We start from the raw sequence: 17,517 nt of genomic DNA, 5'->3' as shown, positions 1-17,517 counted from the left end.
TACGAACCCTAACCCTCGTATTGCGATGGTCGGCCGGTCAGAGAAAAATTAAAAAATAAAAACAATATATTGGTCGGGATATTCATCTTTTGATTTCCCTAAAATTGGCATTGGACATGATGATAATCTATTGCCGTACGGGGAAGGTTCGGGACTCAAAGGGAAATGGTTCTTCTTTTCAGTTTGTATTCAAGTTTTTTTTTCCTTTTTTTTTATGTTTGTTTACACAACCTCGTCTATTGGTAAGGTGCATGCCCCGTGGTCGTGAGTTTGAGTCCGAGACAAAAAACAATCTGTGTTTTCTTGGGAGTATTTTGTAGTTGAAAGGTGGACAAAGTAGTGTTTTAGTCTCGTATCATCTGTCTTCCTGTGGTGGTTTAGCAGCGGATCCAGACGCGGGTCCTCTCAACATCGTAGCCAGAGAAACGCTTTTGTAGGGCTTGTGCGAAACGTCACCTTTGGGGGTTTGAAGGGGTAGTCTGGCGTGAAAGCGATGTCCAGGAAGCGATGTCCTCTCCACATCATATCCAGGGAAACGCTTGGTCGCGTTGAGCTGTTCTCAGCGATGCACTGGTGGTCGCACCCGCGGTCGTATTGCGATGGTCGGCCGTGATCTTCGTTCTCTGGGTGACCAGATTACATTTGAAACACGTGCAAGGGTTTAAAATGAGCTTCAGGTGTATCGTGTTGGACTCGTCTATTGGTAAGGTGCATGCCCCGTGGTCGTGTTGAGCTGTTCTCCCCCTCCAGAATCTTGGACTGGTTGAAATCTGTGACCTTAATGAGACAGGTCTTTGCCTGAGAAGCCAATAGATTATTCTCGGGTTTCAGATCTCTGTGGATGATGCCATTCCTGTGGAGGTACTCCACTGCCATCAGCATCTGGTAGAAGGGTTTGTTCGTCACTTAACTTATTTGAGTTAATAGAATTGCTCAAAATATAATAAGTTAATAGAATTGCTCAAAATATAACCGTTCATAAAGCCCTTTCAATAACCCAAAACAAATAAGGTTACAACGGGAATCCCGTGGAGAAATGAATAGCCATAAGTGTAATACTAATATTCATCCAATGATTGACAGATCCCCGTAGCCTTCCGAAGCCTTCTTGGCTTTAGGGGCAGCAGCCTTCGCCGCTGGCTTGATGCATTGTGTGTGTGTGCATGGGTCTTTGTACATGTCCATGTCAGTGTTACCAGTATACAATCATCTTCCCCAGGTTGGGAGTGCTATTGTCGAATATATGTAGAGTGTTTGACTGTATGGGTCTTTGTATATTCCCATGAGACTGTGAGATATATAGAATCTTCTCCCCAGTTAAAGTGTGTTTTTCTCGAATATATTCAGAGTGTTTGTGTGTGTGTCTGCATGGCCCCTGTCCGGGAGGGCCAGGACCTCGTCAGGGGGGCTCCGGTCTATGTCTGGGGTGGCATGGGAGAAGTTGGGGGTCGGCTCCCGTGACCCAAAGCATTGTGCGGGGGAGCTGGGCCCTGGAACACAAGGGTCAAGTGGTGTTATTCTCGAATATATTCAGAGTGTTTGTGTGTGTGTCTGCATGGCCCCTGTCCGGGAGGGCCAGGACCTCGTCAGGGGGGCTCCGGTCTATGTCTGGGGTGGCATGGGAGAAGTTGGGGGTCGGCTCCCGTGACCCAAAGCATTGTGCGGGGGGGCTGGGCCCTGGAACACAAGGGTCAAGTGGTGTTATTCTCGAATGGATGAAGACTGTTTGACTGCTTGGGTCTTTGTATATTCCCATGATACTGGGAGATAGATAAGATCTTCTCCCCAAGTTAGATGTGTTATTCTGGGATGGATGAATAGTGTTTGACTGCTTGGGTCTTTGTATATTCCCATGAGACTGGGAGATAGATAGGATCTTCTCCCCAAGTTAGATGTGTTATTCTGGGATGCTATACAATCTTTCCAGTTGGGTGTTGTGTTTTCTTTGGCTTCGGTCAGCCGGCCTGCAAGTGCTTTTAGGCTGCAAGAGCTCATTCAACAAGCCGACAGCATAACACTGAATGTATCACTGCTAAACTCCAATTCAACGCATAGCAATTTAGAAAACATCCGACTATATTAAATTTAACAAGAAATAGGAAACCACGTAAACCACATCCTGAGCGTTGATGTTCCACACGACCCAAACAAACTATGGCGTAGCCGTAGTTTGGTAGTTGTACTTGTAGTCGTGGTCCAGCAGCATGCGCTTCCAGTTGCCCTCGCTGTGCTTCCTTCCGCGCTATTTGAGCTTCCCGATGAGCAGTTCATCAGTGTCCATGTGGTCCATGGAGCTCAGCAGGGACCCAGTCGGCCCAAAAAAACAATCTGTGTTTTCTTGGGAGTATTTTGTAGTTGAAAGGTGGACAAAGTAGTGTTTTAGTCTCGTATCATCTGTCTTCCTGTGGTGGTTTAGCAGCGGATCCAGACGCTCCCATTGGGATTTGATAAAGTGGTCTTTGCCTTTAGCAAACATGGAGAATAAAGCTATTGATCACATGGATATCGATCAGTAAAGCTGAAAAAAATAAATAATCCTACTTTCTTCTGAGGCACACTTGGTGAGTGGGGCTTCAGTTTGTAATGTAAACTAGATTTATTTAAACACATTCACTTCAACAACAAGCAAACAGTTGCCTTCAAACTAACCCAAAAATGTCGATATTTCCCAAAGCAATGTGAAAGGTCTAAACTGTGGCCATTGAAAAATCAACCCGCAAAAAAACTTAAGAAGAGACTGTTTACACTACATATTACCTTTAAAGTGCTGCGCCGTTCTCTGCGCCGGCATTGGTTCCGATGCGACGTTCCGACATTGGTTGTTTGGTTAGAGATAGCCAATAGCTGAGATAGCCAATAGCTGAGATAGCCAATAGCTGGATCGATAGCTCGATCGATAGCTTTTATTGTGGTTTGCTATACAATCTTTCCAGTTGGGTGTTGTGTTTTCTTTGGCTTCGGTCAGCCGGCCTGCAAGTGCATTTAGGCTGCAAGAGCTCATTCAACAAGCCGACAGCATAACACTGAATGTATCACTGCTAAACTCCAATTCAACGCATAGCAATTTAGAAAACATCCGACTATATTAAATTTAACAAGAAATAGGAAACCACGTAAACCACATCCTGAGCGTTGATGTTCCACACGACCCAAACAAACTATGGCGTAGATAGACTACTGTTTTTCCTTATTAAAGACTGCCGAGGGAAAGTTCTTCTTCTTAGAGAAAAAGCGTGATTGTGGAGCTATTGACCCGACATCATGTGTGGGTGTAGTTTTCTATAGAAGTTTACATGTCCCTTAACTTAAAGAAAAGAAAAGAAAAAGGAAATGATCATTCATGAACCGGTCCCATCAGGAGGTGGTTTCCCTTATATAATCTGCCCTCCGTCTGTACGTATACACACAAGAGGGAAAAGCTGGGCTTTTCCCTCTTCGCTCGCCGCTACTAGGGGAATCCTGGTTAGTTTCTTTTCCTCCGCTTACTGATATGCTTAAGTTCAGCGGGTTGTCTCGTCTGATCTGAGGTCGTATTCGAGATTGGTTGTGGTGTGGCCTTCCTTCCCAGAGAGTTAACAAGTGTCTGCTGAAATATGTTTGAAATGATTTACACTTTGTTAGTGATTCAGCCTAAGTAATACAGCTACAGTAGTTATATCAAGGTCAAATAACACTTGCACTCACGTACTGGTCTCATTTAAAAAGGTAACATAATAAATAATAAATAAAGAAAGAAAATACGTTCAACATTTCGTTCACTCACTACATTCATGTCGTCACACACTATACCGTTAACTTAGTGCCATTGTATGCCTAAAAAATAGTAAAAGAAAATAGTATGCCTTAAAATAGTGGTACAAATATGTAAAGTGCTGAGCATTGCATTACATGTGGACGTCATGGATTATTACTGTCGGAACTAGTGGATTTATTTTCAAGTCAGAGTTAAGTATGGTGACTGCTTTGGGATAGAAACTGTTTATGAATCTTGTGGTGCGTGTTCTGATGGACCTGTAACGTTTCCCTGAGGGCAGCAGTTCAAACAGATAGTTGGCAGGGTGGTATGAGTCTTTCATAATGTTGTGTGTCTTCTGCAAGCATCGGGAGTTGAAGATGGTGTCCATGGTAGGTAGCTGTTGGTTGATGATGTTTTGGGCGGTTTTAATAATCCTCTGCAGTGACTTCCTGTCTGCAGCAGAACTGCTACCGTACCAGGGCAGGATTCCATAGGTGAGCACACTCTCGATGGAGCAGCGATAGAAGGACCTTAGGTGCTGTTGTGAGAGATTGACTTTCCTGAGTGTGCGGAGAAAGTATAGCCGCTGCTGTGCTTTCTTAACTATTGCTGTTGTGTTTATTGCCCATGATAAGTTCTCTGGGATGTGTATGCCCAAGAATTTGAAGCTGGACACCCTCTCCACCGTCTCCCCGTTGATGTGTAGTGGTGTGTGTGTGTGTGTCCTGCTTCTTCCTGTAATCAATGATCAGTTCTTTTGTTTTTTTGATGTTGAGGCTCAGGTTGTTCTCTGAGCACCACCCTGTCAGCCTTTGAACCTCCTCTCTGTAATTGGCCTCATCACCTTTGGTGATCAGACCCACCACAGTTGTGTCATCTGCGAATTTCACTATGGTGTTGGTAGTGTGAGATGGGGCACAGTCATGTGTGTACAAGGAGTAGAGTAAAGGGCTCAGTACACAACCCTGTGGGGCCCCTGTGCTGAGTGAGAGTGGGCGAAAGGTGCGGGCCCATTCTGCAATATAGGATATTGATTGTACAGGTACTTTCCAGGCGACGTCACCTTTTAGCATTGGCTCAGCTCGCTTGGAACCTAGAGCGAGGCGGTACTAAAAAAAGCAGCCACTTCAGGTACCAGATACCATGTTTTCACGGTGGAAACGCAAAAAATGCGAGCTGAGTCGAGTCGTGTCGAGCTGGTACCATGCAGTGGAAAAGCGGCATAACCGTTCAGTAGTTCAGTTCAGTTCTATATATTTATTATTCGTGTTAGGGTTAGGTTGGGGAGCATAAGACTCAAAGAAGCTTTGGGCATAGATTTTTCATTCGTGCTCCTCGGTTAGTTTTAAGATAGGATAGATTTCTCGTTGTTCGGTTGGTGTTAAGATGGGAAAGATTTTCTCGTTAGTGCTCCTCATTTGGTGCCTCATAAGGCTAAAGATTAAGGTTAGGGGTCGGGATAGCCACTCGGGTTAAGGTTAGGGAATAAGGCTAAAGGTTAAGGTTAGGATTTAGGTAAGTGGTAGGAATAGCCACTCGGGTTAAGGTTAGGGAATAAGGCTAAAGGTTAAGGTTAGGATTTAGCCACAGGCGCGTAGCTGCGTACGTATGACCATTTTTGACACAAAATGGTCAAGCAACATTTTAGCTGCGTTACGCACGTAAATCTTACGCGGGTTACGCGTTTGGTGTGTTCGTACCTTAAGCGTCGACAGTGTGTTGAGATAACCAGCACGTGAGTCAACGTCCTCGATATTCTCCCTCACAAAGTCATTAAAAGACTTGACACAACGGAGTTGGGTGGCGGATAGCCTGATAGATACCGTTATGAGGGGAATTGCAATGCGAGCCTGGGGGAATGTTTCTCTGGCCGTCCTAATTAAACGTCGGGTGTCCTTAATTATTGTGATAGCTGTCTGTTGTCTAAGGCAGTTGTTTATGCCAATAGACAATAAGATGAGCTTAGTGTCCGATCTGGGAGATGTGTGTTTCTGCAAGATGGCTGTTAGATGTCTTAATGTGGCTCCTGGAAAGCTATCTATCTGGATGTCGTCCATTTTTCTTTTTGGGATGCGGGCCAAGTTGGAATCGCCCGTGATAATCATGTGTTTTCTAATAGACAGGGACCACATAGTGGCTTTGCGGTTCGTAGGGGGGTGTATGCAGGGCTGGTGGTAGGAAGCACTGAGCATAGGGGAAGAGAAAAGGGAAGGAGAAGTCGGGGTTTGGCGACTCGGACCTTTCCCCACTGGGACAAGGGCAACAACAGCAGGAGTGGTCAGAGGAGGCGTGAGAGGGCAAGGGTGAATCTCCACGCAACCTGTGAGTGAGTCAGAGTTCTGAATTGAGCCATTCTTAGTGATGATTATCTTGTTCCTTGTCATGGAAGGTAACACTGCCTGACCAGGTGGTGGAGTGGTCAGCGCCGGCGAGGAGGACGACGGACAGAGTCGCTTCCGGGTCGTGGCACTTGCGAGGGAGAGACGGTTGGGTCTAGGGGCTGAGGAAGCGGGAATGGTGACTGGGGGCTCCGGGTCCGGCGTGGGAGATCCAAGGCTCGTCTCCAGGACGCCAGGAGGGTCAATGACTGCCGAGGTGGTCCGCACCGGTGGGACGACCGGAGGAGGACGTGGCCTGGTCACTGGTAAGCGCTGTGGGCCTTGTGGTAGCGGGACGCGGCTAGGTCGCGGTGGTTGAGGGGCAGATGTAGGAAAACGTCGGGTTAAGTTAGGGCATAGAGTTGGAAGGGTAAGAAGGGAAGGAATAGTTAGTGGCCTGGACGGTAGCATTACAGTTTTTCTCAGTCGCTTTGGTACATTTCTCAGATCAGAATTGAAATTTGCAAAGCAGTAAGTGCATTTCTCAAAACAATGTGTTCAAATAGCAAAACACCATGGATTAACTGCAAAAGCCAGCCTCTTGCTCAAAATCCTTAGTTCATCTCTCAAAAGTAAATATCTGTTTCAATGAACATGTCAGTGCCATCAGAATGACAAGTCCTTGTGTCATTGTCTACGGATAAGACAGTCAAATTGCTTAGTCATGTTGTCAATATAACAGTGTACTCTGGAGGGATGTTCTGATGTAAACTGTCTAAAGTTTTGAAGACAATTACTGTAAATTGTAAGTTACACCTTAGTGTATGTGGGAGATTGATTGCAAGAGATTGGACAAGATTCACATTTACGCTTTGACTGTTTGTGCTGTAATTTGTTGACAGACCATGTCATTGCTCGAAATGTGAACATAGGAAAATCTCCTTATGGTAAACTGTACATGCATTGCTGTAGGAATTACAGTGCAGTCATCCTACAACTCCTGACGTTCCTGTCTGTTGGGCCACAAATTCTCAGACAATGTAACATTGTGTTGTGCTCCAGCTATATACTTGCCAGTTCATGGCTCAGGAGATGCACCTTTGAGCTATTCCAGTACTGGTTGATCGTTGGTTGATCTAACACTTCACAGATTTCCCTTCTTTAGGGAAAGTCAAGATTCACCTGGTAGCAATTGACCAATTCAGGACAGATATAGAAAAAAGAACAAAAAAAAGTCTAATGCCAGCGTATAGAAATGTATAGAAATAGGCTTGACATATTATGACAACTTGTTCAACCATTTTGCATGTAAAGACTTATGCAATGAACTAATACCTAAATGTTGTGGGGGTGAGACTATTCCATAGAGACCATTACAATACATTTTGATCAACATGATATAAGCAATTGATAATGTAGGAAAGAGCAGAGAATTGTACATAATCATGTGCATGGATGTACCAAAGCATTCGCAATGTGTTCAAATAAATGAGAAACTGTTTTCATGTGCACAAGTGACACACTGATGTGAAGATTGAACAGGTAGTTTTGTGAATTTCAATTCTGATCTGAGAAATGAACCAAAGCGACTGAGAAAAACTGTAAGGTGTTTCGATGCTTGAAAGGTGCCATAGTGGACTGTGGTCATCTGGGAAGCGGTGGAAAGGCCCCAAGGTCCGAGAGGAGCAGCGGAGTGGCAGGCGGTGGCGGATCCGAGGCCGACAATAGCAGCCACAGTGCGGAGATGGAAGACGGAGTAAGGGGTCTGGCATAGCGCTGGTGGGCCCACCGAAGGGCTCTGTCGAGGGCCTCATTGTTGAATGGCCCCAGGTTAGTACGGATCTTTGCTATAGTATGTGTATAAATAAAATGTATTATTATTATTATTATTATTATAATGTTGTATTAAGGTCTTTACATTTATAATCATGTCCTCCATTGTGTTCTCTTTGATTTGGTTTAAGACCAGATCGTCAGGTGCCGCCGGTTTAATGAATGCTGTAAGTTGAGCCACTTTCCTAGCCATCCCTAATGGTGGGATGCCTGTTCTAATAGATTCTTCTAGAATTTCTGTATGATGAATTGATTGTAATATTTGAAAATAATGTTTGATTAATTTCGGGTCTAGATCGGTTGAAGGACTCGACCCGACCGGAGTCAATTTTATGTGTTTCTGTGGGTCTGTAAGGTGAGTGGGCCTACCCAATAGGCTAAACCTATTTCTAAAATCATTAGCCAAATAAAAAAGGCCTAGGACTATTGACAAAAAGAGGAGGGGGTTTGGGAGTTGGAGTTTTTAAAAAAGAACCAACAAAGAGAAAAGAAGGAAAAGATAAAAGAGAGATGTAAAATCAACCAAATTAGAATAAGGTTAAAAACGTAGCTTTCCAAAGATGGCGATTAAAACAATAGATGCAGTTGTAACCATAAGATAAACAAAGAATGTAAAATAATAATAATGTCATAACCGGTCAGCTGGTGCAATGTCTTTTAGCTAGGAGGCATGGTTAGCTTAGCAAGAATAAAATCGATTTCCCCAATCGGTTCTGTCGAGTAGTCTTTAGCTGGGAGGTAGGCTGTGCTTGGGTAAGGTGACAGGATGTCGTTGATCCGCCCGATGGGGTTGTAGAATATCCCAAAAACTGATTACAGTCCAAAGTTAAAAAAAAAGCTGAACACGTAGATGTCTCTGTACTCACCAGCCAAAAAAGCATTTGAAGGAGATTCGATTAAAACCAAAGGGAATGAGGTAATTTCCACAGGTGTTAAAAAAGTATAAAGTTGAATCGCTCCAAAATGCAGGTTGACCAAGTAAAAACAGACTTTGTTTAAGTTAAAACAAACAAAGTAAAATAATTAAAATAAAGTACATCCAAATTAAAAACTCCAAAGTTGCTAAAACAACAGTTCACCAGAATAACTGACTTTACATCCACAGAAATAGAGAGCGTTCCTAACGTTTCACCCGGTTAGGCTTCGTCAGAGGAAGGGTTAGGGTTAAGGTTTGAGGCCAATTTAACATGGGGTTTAATAGCCAATTTGGAAAGTCCAGATTCAGCTCGACTGACCCCCCTCCAATTTGGACTTTTTGACAGAGTGTCACCATTGAACAAGTGTAAAGTTGGACCTTCGAATTTGGAAGTTGGACCCTGGATTTGGATGTTGGAAGTTGGAAGCTGGATGTTGGAAGCTGAAGTTGGATGTTTGAAATTTGTACTCGTACTAAAGGGCGGCAGCACTGAGTCAAAAAAATGTACGTCTGGATTTGGAAGTGTAATTCGAAAAACCTCTAGGGGCAGTAGTGCTCCATGGTAAAACTAAACATCAGTAATTTGGAAGTTGAAAATGTATTCAAACACTAAGTCCACCGACAGCAATCGGTTCATGTCTACGATTTGGAAGTTGGAAGTAGGTACATTTCCTGAAGTTGGAAGTTGGAAGTTGGTTAAAAATCAATGTATAATCTAATTCCACCAACAGCAATTGGCTGATGTCCTGAAGTTGGAAGTTGGTTAAAAATCTATGTATAGTCTAAGTTTTGTCAGAATTTTTGTCAGAGTGTCACCATTGAACATATGTCGATTTGGAAGCTGGAAGAAGGTAAATGTCCTGAAGTTGGAAGTTTTGTCAGAATTTTTGTCAGAGTGTCACCATTGAACATATGTAGATTTGGAAGCTGGAAGTAGGTAAATGTCCTGAAGTTGGAAGTTTTGTCAGAATTTTTGTCAGAGTGTCACCATTGAACATATGTAGATTTGGAAGTTGGAATTTGGAAGTGTGACCATTGAACAAGTGTGGAGTTGGAAGTTGGAATTTGTCAGTGTCACCATTGAACATGTGTAGATTTGGAATCTTCCCCATTGACAATAACTGTAGAGGCGGTTGTTGCACTTACTTTGTTTGGTGAAGTTGTCTGGTAGTCTATCGGCTAGTCTGTGTTGGCTCCAAGCTCTAACATGAATGAAAAAATAGATGAATAGCTTTGTTATTACAGTATACATTCCCACTATGTACTTTTCTGTTCTAATTCACTATTCTGTCTGTTCCAGCGTGTTGCGGGGGTGCTGGACTGGATGCCTGGACTCTCCTCATGGATATCCGGCCAGATCCCATTCACCATTTTATTATGATGTGCATGTATTTACCTGTGTGTCAATTGTGGCACCCGTTGCACTCCTGACCATCCCTGGTAGTATTGACCCATCTCAATTATTATCATTATTTATAGTGCATTGGTCTTTTCTATTTTCTTTCTGTACACAGGCTATGTATTTGTGTATCCATTTTATATTTGTCTAAATTAGTCGTGCTCGTGTTTTTTTTATTTGTTCCTTTTATTCCTGGTGGGGCCTCTTGGACCAGATCAATATTGTAAATAAGAAACTGTTCTTAATGTTTATTAAGGTTAAATAAATAAAAAGTATCAAAGTGTGTCGGGAGCTGTAAAAGACTGCTCTCTCAGCATTCACTGGGTCAAATTGTTTGTTTGCACACCTGCATACAATTACTGACTGATTATAAGGCTTTTCATCACTACCACATTTCAAGACGATTCCTCATGCACCTAAAATAAGTCAATCTTCGGTTGTCCCGGTGGTGCACTGGGTTAGGGTTAGGGTTAGGGAAATTGAAATATCTCATGGATCTCCCCACGTCGTCCGACGACTTCGCAGTTAGGATAGAGATCCAAGGCAAGGCACTGGCCGGCGCTTGTTATTCATGGTCTTAATGTCCTCATGTACTTTGACCCGTTCTTTGGAATGAATTTTCGTTTTTCCAGTTTGGATTTTACCAGGTTGATGCGTTATTCGTATTGTAGTTTGGTTATTTGATGTTGGAATTTATTCAATGTTTTTTTGTATGCACAAGATTTTATTCTTTTGTTTTTGTTTTAAAGTTTTGGCTTATATTATTTTGAAAAATCTCTTCAAGAATTGCAGGACATGTCATCAGTTGTGGTCCCCAGGATCAACGAGTGTTTCGGCCCTTATCACAAGACACTCACCTGGGGGTGGCCCTCCCGAGGTCGATCAACTCTCGGGAATGTCCTACAACTCATCAAGAACTTCTTCCTTTTTATAAGGTTTGTCCGGTTGGTTTTAAGAGAGGATAGATTTTTCCTTTTTGTTTGTTCGGTTGGTGTTAAGATAGGATAGATTTACCTTTTAGTGTAACTCGGTTTGGTCTTAAGAGAGGATAGAATTTTCCTTTTTGTTTGTTCGGTTGGTGTTAAGATGGGATAGATTTCCATTTTAGTGTTACTCGGTTGGTTTTAAGAGAGGATAGATTTTTCTTTTTCTTGTTCGGTTGGTGTTAAGATAGGATAGATTTCCCTTTTAGTGTAACTTGGTTTGGTCTTAAGAGAGGATAGATTTTGCCTTTGTTTGTTCGGTTGGTGTTAAGATGGGATAAATTTCCATTTTATTTTTTTAGGATTTAGATAAGTGGTGGTGAGGATAGTTTACTCGGGTTAAGGTTAGGGAATGAGGCTAAAGGTTAAGGTTAGGATTTAGATAAGTGGTAGGGATAGTTAATCGGGTTAAGTTTAGGGAATAAGGCCAAAGGTTAAGGTTAGGATTTAGATAAGTGGTAGGGATAGTTACTCGGGTTAAGTTTAGGGAATAAGGCCAAAGGTTAAGGTTAGGATTTAGATAAGTGGTAGGGATAGTTACTCGGGTTAAGGTTAGGGAATAAGGCTAAAGGTTAAGGTTAGGATTTAGATAAGTGGTAGGGATAGTTACTCGGGTTAAGGTTAGGGAATAAGGCTAAAGGTTAAGTTTAGGATTTGGATTTAGATAAGTGGATGGTTTGAAGGTTCGGGTTAAGTTTTTTAGGGAATAAGGTTTAAAGTTTAAGGTTAGGTTTAAGGTTAGGGTAAGTAGTTCGGTAAGAAATAAATAAATTGGGGTATGGAATAGGGCTAAGTAACAAAGTAGTAAGAGGTACAATTACTAGGTCCCGGTGCACCCTCGGCTTAGCCCCTAATGTGGGCTAAGGGGTGAAGAATCGAAATGGCTAAAAAGGTTCAAACACTAGGTCCCGGTGCACCCTCGGCCCAGCCCCTAATGTGGGCTAGGGGGCGAAAATTTGGAATTGGCTAAAAGGTGCTCAATTCGGTTCAAATTAAGGTCAGATTTAGACGTATGTGGTGCAAGATGTGCCGTTGTATGGGTGAGGCTAAACCTCATAGAAGATTGGGCCACGATTAAGGTTCTGCCGCCCTGGACCACCACACCCTGCGTGCTGTTCCTAGAGTCGGAACACTTACCACCTGATTAGCCAAACCATTCGTTAACACCGCTAGGTAGCCCTGGTTTGGCCGGGCAGGTTTGAGAGTCTGGTGAAGTCCAAGGGTATCCCCGGGGGGGTGACCGGGGCCAGCCACGCCGGAGCGGTGCCTACCCAGTCACCCCTGGTGAAGAACCTGGGTGAATGCCCCCCAAGGACGACCGGGGCCAGCCACGACAAAGCGTTGCCTTCCCAGTCATCCCCAGGGCAAGGGAGTGGAGCAAGTAGCCAAAGCTAGCTCGCTACCACCTCCGAGCACACTGGAGAAAGCAAATTCCTGCGTTCCATACAACGCTCAACCCCAGGAATTGCTAGTGGTGAATCCACTCCGACAAACCTAATTCCAATTTCAATACGCTTTTACACCCTATGGGTGGAGAGCGCCGACTGTCGAAAAAAATTAGTATAAAAGTTAAAAAACAGTCCAAAGTTAAAAAAAAAGCTGAACACGTAGATGTCTCTGTACTCACCAGCCAAAAAAGCATTTGAAGGAGATTCGATTAAAACCAAAGGGAATGAGGTAATTTCCACAGGTGTTAAAAAAGTATAAAGTTGAATCGCTCCAAAATGCAGGTTGACCAAGTAAAAACAGACTTTGTTTAAGTTAAAACAAACAAAGTAAAATAATTAAAATAAAGTACATCCAAATTAAAAACTCCTATGTAGATTTGGAAGTTGGAATTTGGAAGTGTGACCATTGAACAAGTGTGGAGTTGGAAGTTGGAATTTGTCAGTGTCACCATTGAACATGTGTAGATTTGGAATCTTCCCCATTGACAATAACTGTAGAGGCGGTTGTTGCACTTACTTTGTTTGGTGAAGTTGTCTGGTAGTCTATCGGCTAGTCTGTGTTGGCTCCAAGCTCTAACATGAATGAAAAAATAGATGAATAGCTTTGTTATTACAGTATACATTCCCACTATGTACTTTTCTGTTCTAATTCACTATTCTGTCTGTTCCAGCGTGTTGCGGGGGTGCTGGACTGGATGCCTGGACTCTCCTCATGGATATCCGGCCAGATCCCATTCACCATTTTATTATGATGTGCATGTATTTACCTGTGTGTCAATTGTGGCACCCGTTGCACTCCTGACCATCCCTGGTAGTATTGACCCATCTCAATTATTATCATTATTTATAGTGCATTGGTCTTTTCTATTTTCTTTCTGTACACAGGCTATGTATTTGTGTATCCATTTTATATTTGTCTAAATTAGTCGTGCTCGTGTTTTTTTTATTTGTTCCTTTTATTCCTGGTGGGGCCTCTTGGACCAGATCAATATTGTAAATAAGAAACTGTTCTTAATGTTTATTAAGGTTAAATAAATAAAAAGTATCAAAGTGTGTCGGGAGCTGTAAAAGACTGCTCTCTCAGCATTCACTGGGTCAAATTGTTTGTTTGCACACCTGCATACAATTACTGACTGATTATAAGGCTTTTCATCACTACCACATTTCAAGACGATTCCTCATGCACCTAAAATAAGTCAATCTTCGGTTGTCCCGGTGGTGCACTGGGTTAGGGTTAGGGTTAGGGAAATTGAAATATCTCATGGATCTCCCCACGTCGTCCGACGACTTCGCAGTTAGGATAGAGATCCAAGGCAAGGCACTGGCCGGCGCTTGTTATTCATGGTCTTAATGTCCTCATGTACTTTGACCCGTTCTTTGGAATGAATTTTCGTTTTTCCAGTTTGGATTTTACCAGGTTGATGCGTTATTCGTATTGTAGTTTGGTTATTTGATGTTGGAATTTATTCAATGTTTTTTTGTATGCACAAGATTTTATTCTTTTGTTTTTGTTTTAAAGTTTTGGCTTATATTATTTTGAAAAATCTCTTCAAGAATTGCAGGACATGTCATCAGTTGTGGTCCCCAGGATCAACGAGTGTTTCGGCCCTTATCACAAGACACTCACCTGGGGGTGGCCCTCCCGAGGTCGATCAACTCTCGGGAATGTCCTACAACTCATCAAGAACTTCTTCCTTTTTATAAGGTTTGTCCGGTTGGTTTTAAGAGAGGATAGATTTTTCCTTTTTGTTTGTTCGGTTGGTGTTAAGATAGGATAGATTTACCTTTTAGTGTAACTCGGTTTGGTCTTAAGAGAGGATAGAATTTTCCTTTTTGTTTGTTCGGTTGGTGTTAAGATGGGATAGATTTCCATTTTAGTGTTACTCGGTTGGTTTTAAGAGAGGATAGATTTTTCTTTTTCTTGTTCGGTTGGTGTTAAGATAGGATAGATTTCCCTTTTAGTGTAACTTGGTTTGGTCTTAAGAGAGGATAGATTTTGCCTTTGTTTGTTCGGTTGGTGTTAAGATGGGATAAATTTCCATTTTATTTTTTTAGGATTTAGATAAGTGGTGGTGAGGATAGTTTACTCGGGTTAAGGTTAGGGAATGAGGCTAAAGGTTAAGGTTAGGATTTAGATAAGTGGTAGGGATAGTTAATCGGGTTAAGTTTAGGGAATAAGGCCAAAGGTTAAGGTTAGGATTTAGATAAGTGGTAGGGATAGTTACTCGGGTTAAGTTTAGGGAATAAGGCCAAAGGTTAAGGTTAGGATTTAGATAAGTGGTAGGGATAGTTACTCGGGTTAAGGTTAGGGAATAAGGCTAAAGGTTAAGGTTAGGATTTAGATAAGTGGTAGGGATAGTTACTCGGGTTAAGGTTAGGGAATAAGGCTAAAGGTTAAGTTTAGGATTTGGATTTAGATAAGTGGATGGTTTGAAGGTTCGGGTTAAGTTTTTTAGGGAATAAGGTTTAAAGTTTAAGGTTAGGTTTAAGGTTAGGGTAAGTAGTTCGGTAAGAAATAAATAAATTGGGGTATGGAATAGGGCTAAGTAACAAAGTAGTAAGAGGTACAATTACTAGGTCCCGGTGCACCCTCGGCTTAGCCCCTAATGTGGGCTAAGGGGTGAAGAATCGAAATGGCTAAAAAGGTTCAAACACTAGGTCCCGGTGCACCCTCGGCCCAGCCCCTAATGTGGGCTAGGGGGCGAAAATTTGGAATTGGCTAAAAGGTGCTCAATTCGGTTCAAATTAAGGTCAGATTTAGACGTATGTGGTGCAAGATGTGCCGTTGTATGGGTGAGGCTAAACCTCATAGAAGATTGGGCCACGATTAAGGTTCTGCCGCCCTGGACCACCACACCCTGCGTGCTGTTCCTAGAGTCGGAACACTTACCACCTGATTAGCCAAACCATTCGTTAACACCGCTAGGTAGCCCTGGTTTGGCCGGGCAGGTTTGAGAGTCTGGTGAAGTCCAAGGGTATCCCCGGGGGGGTGACCGGGGCCAGCCACGCCGGAGCGGTGCCTACCCAGTCACCCCTGGTGAAGAACCTGGGTGAATGCCCCCCAAGGACGACCGGGGCCAGCCACGACAAAGCGTTGCCTTCCCAGTCATCCCCAGGGCAAGGGAGTGGAGCAAGTAGCCAAAGCTAGCTCGCTACCACCTCCGAGCACACTGGAGAAAGCAAATTCCTGCGTTCCATACAACGCTCAACCCCAGGAATTGCTAGTGGTGAATCCACTCCGACAAACCTAATTCCAATTTCAATACGCTTTTACACCCTATGGGTGGAGAGCGCCGACTGTCGAAAAAAATTAGTATAGCAGTTGTCAAAACTATTTTTTGGTTTTATGATGGTTTCATTAAAATACTTTTTATGAAAACCCTAGGGGTCACCAGTGGGGGGCCCATAGTGGTACCCCAGAGGGAATCCCAGTGGTCCAGAGCGCCCCCTATCGGGTGTATTCCACAACAAGAAATCAAGAGAAGCTTATTTTTGCAAAAATTCTTTATTACATAATTTTTTAATTTTTCAATTTTTTTAAATTTTTAAGTATTTTATTATATATTATATTAAAAAAATATATATTTTTATTTTTACTTATTTTTCAATTTTTCTTATTTTTTATTTTTTTTTATATATATTTTTTATATTTTCTTATTTTTTATATTTTTCAAGAATTTTTTTCAATTGAAAAACAAATAAATAAAAGAACAAAAAACTACAGCAACTTCAATCAAATAAATCTAAGATTAGTACCGTAGTATTATGTATATAAGAATTGGGCATGTTTGGTTAAGCAAAAAAGCCCATTTGAACGTGTATTTAATTTTATTTAATTGGTATTTAATTGGTCGTGGTTATAATATTAAAGATAAAGGAGAACATGGAATATTTGAAGTTGAGGTTAAGTTTAACTATATTTTTGAAGGATAAAAAGGTAAGAAACTCAGATTGGGTAATTATCCTGGTTCAGAGACCAGGGAGAAGTTACCCGAAATCCTCATTGGATCTTTTATCCTTATATATTTTTTAAAAAGATTATTTTTTAATTTTTTCAAAGAATGTTTTTCAATGATCATTATATTAACATAGGAATATAAAGAATACATATAAAATAGATACAAAGAATAAACCAAGTGTGAGAATACAATAAATGGTATAAAACCAGTAATTTAATACTAAATAGTAAGTAGTAGATAGTAAATGACGAGTTATAATGAGAATAAAATGAATATATATAAAAATAGTTTGAATTATATACAAGGTATCCAAGAAAATGTACAGGCTAAACATGGCAACTATGAGTAAACGTAAGTAATATTTATAAAAGTAACAAAAAATAATCTAAGTGTAAGAATTCAACAAGCGATATGAAAATAGTAGTAGTATTAACAAAGAGCAATATACAGGCCAAAAATGGCAACTATAAGTAAACGTAAGTAATAAGTAGGTAAATTCTGACATGGGATATCTACATGAAGGTAATAATCGTGTCCCAGTAAAAATGGAAAGTACATAAGTATTCTCAAAATGTGGGTATAGAAAGGGATTAGGTCTTTCCTAGGCTTCGTTAAGGCCCTTGGGAAACCTTGTATCTAATTTGTTGATCCAGTGGCGTTCCATTCCCTTTCTTTCCTTTGTTGTCCAGTGGGGATTGTGTTGAAGGCCCTCTATCCAAAGGTTGTGTAGTCCATGGGCCATGAAATGTTTCACCAGAAATGTATCTGATTTTCGTTCGGTTCTGATATTGTATCTGTGCACGGATAGGCGAGCCGACAAACTATTTCTGGTTTCACCTATATAGATGATCTTACAACGTCTGCAATGGATTTTGTAAACACAGTTGGAGTGTTTTATGGTTATATTCTTTTTCAGAAGGAATGT

The sequence above is a fragment of the Gadus macrocephalus genome, chromosome 18 (genome assembly GCF_031168955.1).
Source record: "Gadus macrocephalus chromosome 18, ASM3116895v1".
Classification (NCBI taxonomy): domain Eukaryota; kingdom Metazoa; phylum Chordata; class Actinopteri; order Gadiformes; family Gadidae; genus Gadus; species Gadus macrocephalus.
The sequence above is the reverse complement of the archived record's forward strand: the minus strand, read 5'-3'. Positions refer to the sequence as shown.